The sequence below is a fragment of the Pleurodeles waltl genome, chromosome 1_2 (assembly GCF_031143425.1).
Source record: "Pleurodeles waltl isolate 20211129_DDA chromosome 1_2, aPleWal1.hap1.20221129, whole genome shotgun sequence".
In the NCBI taxonomy this organism is placed as follows: domain Eukaryota; kingdom Metazoa; phylum Chordata; class Amphibia; order Caudata; family Salamandridae; genus Pleurodeles; species Pleurodeles waltl.
In genome coordinates this window covers 1,236,489,042-1,236,500,167 of record NC_090437.1, presented here as the reverse complement: position 1 = coordinate 1,236,500,167, position 11,126 = coordinate 1,236,489,042, and the positions used below count along the sequence as shown (strand labels likewise).

The window sequence follows — 11,126 nt, the reverse complement described above, 5'->3', positions numbered from 1 at the left end:
GCTTGTGTGATTCTGGGTTCATGCCCAAACAAATTTAACACATAAATATTCATACAAGAACACTAAAGTCACCCAACCCTCCACTAACAAACCTCTCCAGCAAGCATTAAGCAGGGGAAGGGATGTTGTAAAAATCAGCGAGGATCTGCAATACACACGCCGAACACAAAAGATAAACAAGCAATGGCGAAGGAAAAGAGACGACCTCGTCATGAGGTCAATGACGTCATCGCGCATGAAGTGCAGCGGCCATTTTAAATTGGGGGAATATACATGAAATATTGTACAGTAGCGATTTTCTCTACGCCTCGGCAGCGCGTAAGAAAATCAATATAAACATAGTTGTGGTCATGATTGGCTTTGCACCGTGGCAGCAGGGGGTGGAAACAGACACCCTCATAAAAAACCCTCTAACATTTGTACTCGGTCTTTGCACAGCTCATGTAACCAGAGAAGAACATGATTTAGAGCCCTGTTAACGGAAACAGACTGGAGCCACTGAAAACATCCAGTGCTCTGATCAAATACTATTAACCTTTGAAAAAAGTAGTCCGAAAGCACATGTTACATTGGCACTAGTGGAAGGGTACAAGTACTGGGGGCATGCTCCAGGGGAGTGTACCACTGTGGAAAAGGTGGGACAAAGAGCAAAGATTGACCACTAGCAAGCAAGGATGTTTTAAGGACACTAAAAAAAAACAGTGAAAATGCAGAGAGCCCACAAAGAAGTATAGAAGTATATACTAAAGTATATACAAGAGGTCTCGAATGCTCGGCCTAAAAAGGAAAGGGTGAAACTGACAGAGTGTCGCCCATGAGCTGGGCAGTCCCCTGAGACTCTTCCTCTCTCTCTTTCTCTCTCTCTCTGTTCTCTCTCTCAGTATATATATATATATAAAGATAGATAGAGCAAGAGAGAGAACACTTTTTTTTATACATGTATGATTTCCCTGGGAGCTGCAATTGGCCAGGAAAACCACACACATATATAAAAAGTGATCTCTATAAATATATATATATATATATATATATATATATATATATATATATATATATACCGCCGACTAAATCACCTTTGCTATTTCATTGCTTCCGGCTGTAGACTTTTGTGACTGTTTGTTTCTGGCATTTATGAAGTCAGTCTGTAAGAACAGTGAACTTTGAGAGATGTACAATAAATAAAACCTTAATGCTCCAGCTGTCTCTTTTGTGTTTCATTCCAATTCCCTTCATAGATTGGTTCTAGTAGTCATGCAGACTCACGTATGGGCTGTGCTACACCTTGGGAGTAGTGCGGATTGACATCTTTATCTGTCATTCATGTCCTTTTAGACCTGACTTGGTAGTACTAATTAGTTAAAGACACAGGTTTCTCTTGTCTTTCCCACTGAGTTTGGTTAACATGGCTTTAAGCCTATTGTCGAAGACCTAGTCTGAACAACAAAGCGCTGACTGGTGTTCCGAAGAGATATTTTTTAAGTTGTTGAAGCTTTGCTGACACACAGTCTAATTAACATTCTCACATTATATATATGGAAAATAAGGTTTTTAAGGCACCTTTCAATATTTATTTTTATGTTTCAATGTTTTATTGGGTTTTCACACATAGAATTGAAATCATATTGTGTAATGAAAACCATGGTGATATAATCTAATATTCCAATGGCTGAATTATTATCATACATGTAATGTGCATACAAAACTCCAGATACCCAATTTAAGGATTCAACCCTATTGATCTGCATAGTTGCCAATATTTAGTGTGTGCTCACATCCTTATATGAGCTTTTTTACCCTTGGAGATTATACCTATTCATATTCGGATTCCATCCTTCCCATCATCCAATCTTACTGTTTCCTAGTTTAACATAACCTTAACACCTTAGCTGCTGGGCCTTTTCCTCCACAGTGCTGAAGGCTATTTGGGGTAGTTTGCGCTCAGGGCACCATATTTCTTTTCACTTAAGGTATCCATGCCAAATTTGCATCCTTTTTTCCAACTTCCTGGGGATTCGAAACTTACCTAAGGTTTGTGGATTCCCCTGGAAGGGATGGAGAAAATAGCCAAAATAGAGTAAAAATGTGAGTTTTTTTGGAAAAATAGCGAAAAACCACAAATGTCTGTGTTTTTTCCCTCAGAAAGGCATCCACAAACAGTTTGCTGTACTAAAGTCACATCTTCCTAGTTTTCAATACCATACAGAGCTGAATCCAAAAACTCAATTTGTACCACAGTTTTGACATTTTTTTCCAAGAGGTAGCCCATTTTCCTTATTTTTTGTGCTCCCTGCCTACTTCCAGTTTAAAGTGGAAACCAGTGTGAAGCCCATGGGTGGTCCAGAAACACTATCAATTTCTGACAAAAAGATACAATGCCAAATTTAGCAAGGGGTCATATGTGTAGATCCCTCAAGGCTTTGCCAGGGAAAACAACCGTTGAAATAAAGAAAATTGAAAAAGAGTAGGAAAAATGGGTATTTGTGACAACATTTTCATCTGTAATTTTTTGTCACAATGGCCAATTGATAAAAGCAATATACCATTACGCCCACTAGACCCTTCTAGTTGTGGTGATATATAAAGATTGTAGGTTCATCAAGAACGTAAGGTACAAGAGCCAATAACTGACCTGCACCATAAAATGTTTTTTCATTGAGTATTGAGTATAGACCAATTCTTACAGCAAAACTGGCAGAGGGAAAAATGGGTATCAAGGAAACTTATCTATTTCTGAAATGAGCACAAGATACTTAGGGCCAGATTTACTAAAAAGTGGCACAGCGTGGTGCTGCGCCAAAATTGGCAGTGACGCGCTGCGTCCTTTAGAAACGCAGGGATGCACCCTATTTACTAGAATTTGGCGCACCCCTGCATTTACCCCTAGTGCCAACAAAGGCATCCTTGCATCATCGTGTATGGATGTCTGTGTTGAGGGGTTTGATTGTTTATGTGCGGGAAGGTGTCCCTGCCTGCCCATAAACAATCACTAATGGCGATTTGGTACTTCTGTGTGTGCTGCAAGCACACACAGAAGTGCCACGGCATCATTTTGAAATGATTACTTTTGTGCATTAAGGGACACCTTCCGACACATAAACAATAATTTCTGGCATTTTGTTCTTTCTATGCGTGCTGCAAAATGCACTTACCAGGGATCCAAAACAGAAATATCCAGACGAACGGAGCTCATTTCACCTTCATTGTTATAGAAAAATCCCTTTCTTATTTCTGAAGCATTTCTTGCAAAAAAAGACATTTATAATCTATCAGAACAATATGGGAAGTACCTGGTTAGAGCTATGCAAAAAGCCTGCCATCAGATATGTAAATGTGTTATTTTAGATTGAGCACAGCAGCGCTGCTTTTCCCTCGTGTTGTAATTTGTATGTCAGCTTCAGGCTGCTTTGTTACCGCCCTGGAGACTGACCCTCTAACATTGATGATTGCATGATCGGCCACATAGCTTCGTCTGACGCACAGTTTTTTTTTTTCTTTTGAATAGCCGCTTTGTGCTGCGTGGCCGTATGTTGCTTCTTCGTTGTTTGGGGCATGTCGCTACTGTGTGCTTCGTACTGCATGGCCGTAACTTGTTTTGTAAATTTTTTTTTTGTTTAAAAACATTTTCATCTCCGTTGGTAGACCACGCATTCGATCACAAATTCTTAGCGAACAACAGCTGATTAGTAAAATATTTTAGGTTTTATTTGTCACTAAACATACTTCAGCTGTCGTTGCATTCACTGGATAGTTACTACAGTTTTTTAAATATTTAGAATGTAGTCTGTTCTCACAACTGATTTACTGTGCCGCAGTATTTTCAAACTAAATTTGGGGTGCTGTGGTGCACATTGAGTCCTATAGGGGGCGAGCCTTGCATTTTAACCAGGAACCACATGGTTTGGCGACAATGGCAACTTGTACATGTTCTTGGATAGTGTGTTGATACTTGTTGCAGATAGAGCTGCTTAACCTTTATATGTAAATGTCTCGTCTTTGGACTTTGTACATAGTCTGTGCTCTTTCTGGGCATACTTAGGGCCAGATTTATACTTTTTGACGCTAAACTGTGCTAACACAGTTTAGCATCAAAAAGTATACTGCCAGCTAGCGCCATCCCAAGATGCCAGCTGGGCATCATATTTTTGGTGTGACAGTAGCTGGCGGTAAAGCCCGGCTAGCGTCATAAAAAAGGACAGTAGCTGGGTGGGGAAGGCGTAGGGTGAACAGGGGATTTAGCTTCAATGGATGACGCTAGTATGGGCAGAGGCATTTAAATGCTTCTAACCAGACTAAGGTAATTTTCTGATGTTAAAACCCCATAGACATGACTCCTCTCTTAGTTAAGAAAGGAGTCATTCCCACCACCCCAATGGCCATGCCCAGAGGAGATATATCCCCTCGGCATGGCCATTGGGCCCAGTGGCATGTAGGGGGGCCCATGATAGGCCCCCATGGCACAACAGAAAATAAAAAATAATACTTACCTGGGATGGGGTCCCCCATCCACCGCTGTCCCTCTGGTGTCGGTGTGGTGTCACTGGGGCTAGGGAAGGGCACCTGTGGGCTCTTTCCATGGTCTCTTAGCATGGAAAAAGGCCCACAGGTCCCCTAATGCCTGCCCTGAGCCAGGCGTTAAATAATGGCACTAAGCAAGCTTAGCGCCATTATTTAAGGCCCCCCCATTCCCCCGTGCTTGATTTTAGCACAGGGGGGATAAATATGGCTCTAAGGCCATATCGTCATTTTGTTCCCAGGAACACCTACCTTGCATCTCAATGGCTCAAGGTAGTTTTCCTCAGGCAAAAAATGACTTTAACGCCAATATTTTGGTGTTAGACATGTCTAGCGTCATAATATAAATATGGAGTTAAGTTTGCGTTGAATTAATGTAAAACACAAAATGACGCTCATTCAGCGCAAACATAGTATACATATGCCCCTCAATTCTATGATATGTATATTTTAGAAGAGGCCACGGTCGACAAACTCTACTATCTACTCGGTTGTTTCTAGTGGAAATCATGACTAATGTAAAACAAAACTTTTTTTTTTGCAATTAAAACATTTTTTCTCTCTTTTTTTTTTAAAAAACACGGGCTTTTATTTTTTTTAATATCCACTTGTTTTGGAACGTTACTAGAAGTTATAGGATAGTTAAAACTCCTTTACCTTGTATGTTGCCGTGAGTTTGGTTATTGTGTTGACTTACCACGTTTGCTTGTGGTTTTGATGCAGGCCCAGATCAAAGTCATGCTAGCAGTAAACTGTCTGGCTGGTGTTGTCAAATAGGCGCCAAGAGCAACTGTTCCTTTTGACTGTCCCTAGTTTCCACTTGCTGTGTAGTGGACTGGCAACATTGGAGGGAAACTGGGGAGCATCATTTCAGAAAAGTACATAACTGACTTAAACTAGTGCTCTTGGTACTCGGAGTGGGGCTACATGGCGTTTGGGCTTGCTAGCTTAATACTGTAGGTGTTTTTTGTAGGCAGATGCCTGAATGAGATGCCAAAAAGGAGGTAAAAACTATTTATTCAAATACATTTGGTAAGGCTTGAATTGTGTATTCTATAGGAAACGTATGTGCTGAATAACATTTTATAATTGAGTGAGGGCCACTGGAATTGTAGGACCACGATGTTTTATCTTAATTTACTATATAATCCATCATCTCTGCAGATTTTAACAAAATGTCTTCTAGCTCATAGTTCAAAGGTTGCTAAAAGCAATGCAATCTGTTGCCCTGCAGTTAAAGGCAAGTTGTAAAGGGTGACTCGTCGCCTCTGTTGCTTATGTGGGTGTAACACTGGTACTAATGAGGGGCAACCAAAGTACAGTGTTAAAACGTGTAAAATGCCAACATATTTAAGTAATACTGTCACATAGTGTTACATTACGCCGTATAATTTGCCTTTTTGTCGTCGCATAACTTCCCTTTCTTGCCACATAATTTACTCAACCTTGCTGCATAATGTGGCCCTCACCTGGCACATAACTCCAGTGGCCCTGTCTCTGGCTTTAAATTCGAATTAGGTCCCCACTCCTATATTTTAAGCAAGTAGCGCTGTGGTGCTGGCCTGCATGACAACCGAGGAATTTAGCTTTAAGGTAGCTGAAGCATCTCCAACGTCATGCAAGAGTAAGGTGGGTGGTCCTTGGCAGATCATATCTGCATGTGCAGTCACTCTACCCTCCTACAACTGCAATGAAGGACTAATAGTACAGTTTTTACATCCAAGATGTGTTGCAAAAACCTTTCTGTTTTCTACTATTAAGGCCTTTTGTTTAACCTGGTTGAAGCAGTTGTACCTCTTACACATACCATGCTGTTAATATGCTAGGTAGACAATTTGTCTGGGTAATTACATATGGTGGGCGTGGATTCTGATGCTCAACATAAGACTTTAGGTCGGATATTGATTACAAAAATCCTTTGGCCACTTCTGTTATATATTGAGCGCCAGGCGATGAGAAGGGCCCTGTGCCTCGTGGGTGATGCGTGAAGGTGAGTTGATGCCTGACTCCGGTTTACCGTGCCATTGCCACTTCAAAGATGTCAGTGTGCCACATAATTTCTTGGAAGCACTTGTTTAGCGAGGTTAGCATTGCTGGGCCTGTAAATCGCTCATTGCAGTCCGTGCTCAGTAAAGCAGCTCGAATGCTCTGCGATTCACTGCATTGCATCCTGTCACTGGGCTTGGTGCCTTGTGATGACACGTTCATGCACCACACAGGCTATGCTGTGTTGATTATGAAACTCTGAAGGCACAACGCTTCCATTAATCGTACGGTGTGGGTGAGTTTTACTTATCCTGCGTTGTCTTGCTATAGTGCGCTGCTAATGTCCAGCTTTAGACAATGGGTTACTGACTTGTGGTGACCCTAAATGCACTGTAACAGGACGTCATTGTGCCCTGGGTTGACCTTGGGAGTTCAACCAGACTAGTTTTTATTTTATTATTTTTTTTATTTTTTTTATTAAGGATAAAAATAGGTCTTCACCTGCGTTGGGTGCTAGTCAAGGTAAGGCATGAAGATTACTCCAATTTACTTTTTATAGTGGTGTGAATGACGATACAACTTTGTGTGTGGTGACACTGATTTTACTGAACTCTGTGGAGCACATTAAATGGAGACCTTGTGTACTAATTGCACGTATTGACAGTACTTTGTTGTTTGTAACCCTACTGGAGGCGCAGTGATTCTGAACACAATGTTGCAATAATTCGTATTTGTCAATGAATAATTGGATTGCATTGCTTTAGGCCGGCGGTTCTTAAACGTAACTCTCAAACAGAGGTTTTTAGTGCCTGAGTTCTGTGGACCCCGATTAATCCTAACTGAAATACATGGGGCACCGACTGAATCATTGAAAGCCAGAGACCCGGTATTAGCATATTCATTGATTTTAAATGCAAAACAATACAGAAACATTCAGACAAGTATACTATGAAATTGTATTTCACAAACTGATTTAAATAAAAAATAATTGAAATGTTAACCCCTTCGCTGCCAGGCCTTTTCCCCCTCCTGTGCCGGGCCTTTTTTTGCCTATTTGGGGCAGTTCGCGCTTAGGCCCTCATAACTTTTTGTCCACATAAGCTAACCAAGCCAAATTTGCGTCCTTTTTTTCCAACATCCTAGGGATTCTAGCGGTACCCAGACTTTGTGGGTTCCCTTGAAGGAGGCCAAGAAATTGGCCAAAATACAGTGAAAATTTCGTTTTTTTCAAAAAAATTGGAAAAAGTGGCTGCAGAAGAAGGCTTGTGGTTTTTCCCCTGAAAATGGCATCAACAAAGGGTTTGCGGTGCTAAACTCAGCAGCTTCCCAGCTTTCAGGAACAGGCAGACTTGAATCAGAAAACCCAATTTTTCAACACAATTTTGGCATTTTACTGGGGCATACCCCATTTGTGCAATTTTTTGTGCTTTCAGCCTCCTTCCAGTCAGTGACAGGAATGGTCATGAAACCAATGCTGGATCCCAGAAACCTAAACATTTCTGAAAAGTAGACAAAATTCTGAATTCAGCAAGGGGTCATTTGTGTAGATCCTACAAGGGTTTCCTACAGAAAATAACAGCTGAAAAAGAAAAATATTGAAATTGAGGTGAAAAAAACATCAATTTTTCTCTACGTTTTACTCTGTAACTTTTCCCTGCAATGTCAGATTATAGAAAGCAATATACCGTTACGTCTGCTGGACTCCTCTGGTTGCGGGGATATATAGGGCTTGTAGGTTCATCAAGAACCCGAGGAACCCAGAGCCAATAAATGAGCTGCACCCTGCAGTGCGTTTTCATTCTATTCCGGGTATACAGCAATTCATTTGCTGAAATATAAGGAGTAAAAAATTGCTATCAAGAAAACCTTTGCATTTCCAAAAAGGGCACAAGATAAGGTGTTGAGGAGCAGTGGTTATTTGCACATCTCTGAATTCCGGGGTGACCATAGTAGCACGTGAATTACAGGGAATTTCTCAAATAGATGTCTTTTTTACACACACTCCTATATTTGGAAGGAAAAAATGTAGAGAAAGACAAGGGGCAATAGTACTTGTTTTGCTAATCTATGTTCCCCCAAGTCTCCCGATAAAAATGGTACCTCACTTGTGTGGGTAGGCCTAGCACCCGCGACAGGATATGCCCCAAAACACAACATGGACACATCACAGAAAACAGAGCTGTTTTTAGCAAAGTGACTACCTGTAGATTTTGGCCTCTAGCTCAGCCGCCACCTAGGGAAACCTACCAAACCTGTGCATTTCTGAAAACTAGAGACCTAGGGGAATCCAAGGAGGGGTGACTTGTGTGGCTCGGACCAGGTTCTGTTACCCAGAATCCTTTGCAAACCTCAAAATTTGGCTAAAAAAACACATGTTCCTCACATTTCTGTGGCAGAAAGTTATGGAATCTGAGAGGAGCCACAAATTTCCTTCCACCCAGCGTTCCCCCACGTCTCCCGATAAAAATGATACCTCACTTGTGTGGGTAGGCCTAGCACCCGCGACAGGATATGCCCCAAAACACAACGTGGACACATCACAGAAAACAGAGCTGTTTTTAGCAAAGTGACTACCTGTAGATTTTGGCCTCTAGCTCAGCCGCCACCTAGGGAAACCTACCAAACCTGTGCATTTCTGAAAACTAGAGACCTAGGGGAATCCAAGGAGGGGTGACTTGTGTGGCTCGGACCAGGTTCTGTTACCCAGAATCCTTTGCAAACCTCAAAATTTGGCTAAAAAAACACATGTTCCTCACATTTCTGTGGCAGAAAGTTCTGGAATCTGAGAGGAGCCACAAATTTCCTTCCACCCAGCGTTCCCCCACGTCTCCCGATAAAAATGATACATCACTTGTGTGGGTAGGCCTAGCGCCCGCGACAGGATATACCCCAAAACACAACGTGGACATATCACAGAAAACAGAGCTGTTTTTAGCAAAGTGACTACCTGTAGATTTTGGCCTCTAGCTCAGCCGCCACCTAGGGAAACCTACCAAACCTGTGCATTTCTGAAAACTAGAGACCTAGGGGAATCCAAGGAGGGGTGACTTGCGGGGCTCGGACCAGGTTCTGTTACCCAGAATCCTTTGCAAACCTCAAAATTTCGCTAAAAAAACACATGTTCCTCACATTTCTGTGGCAGAAAGTTCTGGAATCTGAGAGGAGCCACAAATTTCCTTCCACCCAGCGTTCCCCCACGTCTCCCGATAAAAATGATACCTCACTTGTGTGGGTAGGCCTAGCGCCCGCGACAGGATATGCCCCAAAACACAACGTGGACATATCACAGAAAACAGAGCTGTTTTTAGCAAAGTGACTACCTGTAGATTTTGGCCTCTAGCTCAGCCGCCACCTAGGGAAACCTACCAAACCTGTGCATTTCTGAAAACTAGAGACCTAGGGGAATCCAAGGAGGGGTGACTTGTGTGGCTCGGACCAGGTTCTGTTACCCAGAATCCTTTGCAAACCTCAAAATTTGGCTAAAAAAACACATGTTCCTCACATTTCTGTGGCAGAAAGTTCTGGAATCTGAGAGGAGCCACAAATTTCCTTCCACCCAGCGTTCCCCCATGTCTCCCGATAAAAATGATACCTCACTTGTGTGGATAGGCCTAGCGCCCGCGACAGGATATGCCCCAAAACACAACGTGGACATATCACAGAAAACAGAGCTGTTTTTAGCAAAGTGACTACCTGTAGATTTTGGCCTCTAGCTCAGCCGCCACCTAGGGAAACCTACCAAACCTGTGCATTTCTGAAAACTAGAGACCTAGGGGAATCCAAGGAGGGGTGACTTGCGGGGCTTGGACCAGGTTCTGTTACCCAGAATCCTTTGCAAATCTCAAAATTTGGCTAAAAAAACCCATGTTCCTCACATTTCTGTGGCAGAAAGTTCTGGAATCTGAGAGGAGCCAAAAATTTCCTTCCACCCAGCGTTCCCCCACGTCTCCCGATAAAAATGATACCTCACTTGTGTGGGTAGGCCTAGCGCCCGCGACAGGATATGCCCCAAAACACAACGTGGACATATCACAGAAAACAGAGCTGTTTTTAGCAAAGTGACTACCTGTAGATTTTGGCCTCTAGCTCAGCCGCCACCTAGGGAAACCTACCAAACCTGTGCATTTCTGAAAACTAGAGACCTAGGGTAATCCAAGGAGGGGTGACTTGCGGGGCTCGGACCAGGTTCTGTTACCCAGAATCCTTTGCAAACCTCAAAATTTGGCTAAAAAAACACATGTTCCTCACATTTCTGTGGCAGAAAGTTCTGGAATCTGAGAGGAGCCACAAATTTTCTTCCACCCAGCGTTCCCCCACGTCTCCCGATAAAAATGATACCTCACTTGTGTGGGTAGGCCTAGCGCCCGCGACAGGATATGCCCCAAAACACAACGTGGACATATCACAGAAAACAGAGCTGTTTTTAGCAAAGTGACTACCTGTAGATTTTGGCCTCTAGCTCAGCCGCCACCTAGGGAAACCTACCAAACCTGTGCATTTCTGAAAACTAGAGACCTAGGGGAATCCAAGGAGGGGTGACTTGCGGGGCTCGGACCAGGTTCTGTTACCCAGAATCCTTTGCAAATCTCAAAATTTGGCTAAAAAAACACATGTTCCTCACATTTCTG

General features: G+C 42.6%; 1 non-coding gene across 1 annotated transcript; it reads left to right on the top strand.

Annotated features, from left to right (window-relative positions):
* The first annotated feature begins 5,231 nt into the window (after positions 1-5,231).
* Positions 5,232-5,372, top strand: LOC138257613 (small nucleolar RNA SNORA16B/SNORA16A family). Its single transcript, XR_011198386.1, has one exon. It is a non-coding gene; the product is annotated as a small nucleolar RNA SNORA16B/SNORA16A family (small nucleolar RNA).
* The last annotated feature ends 5,754 nt before the right edge of the window (positions 5,373-11,126 follow it).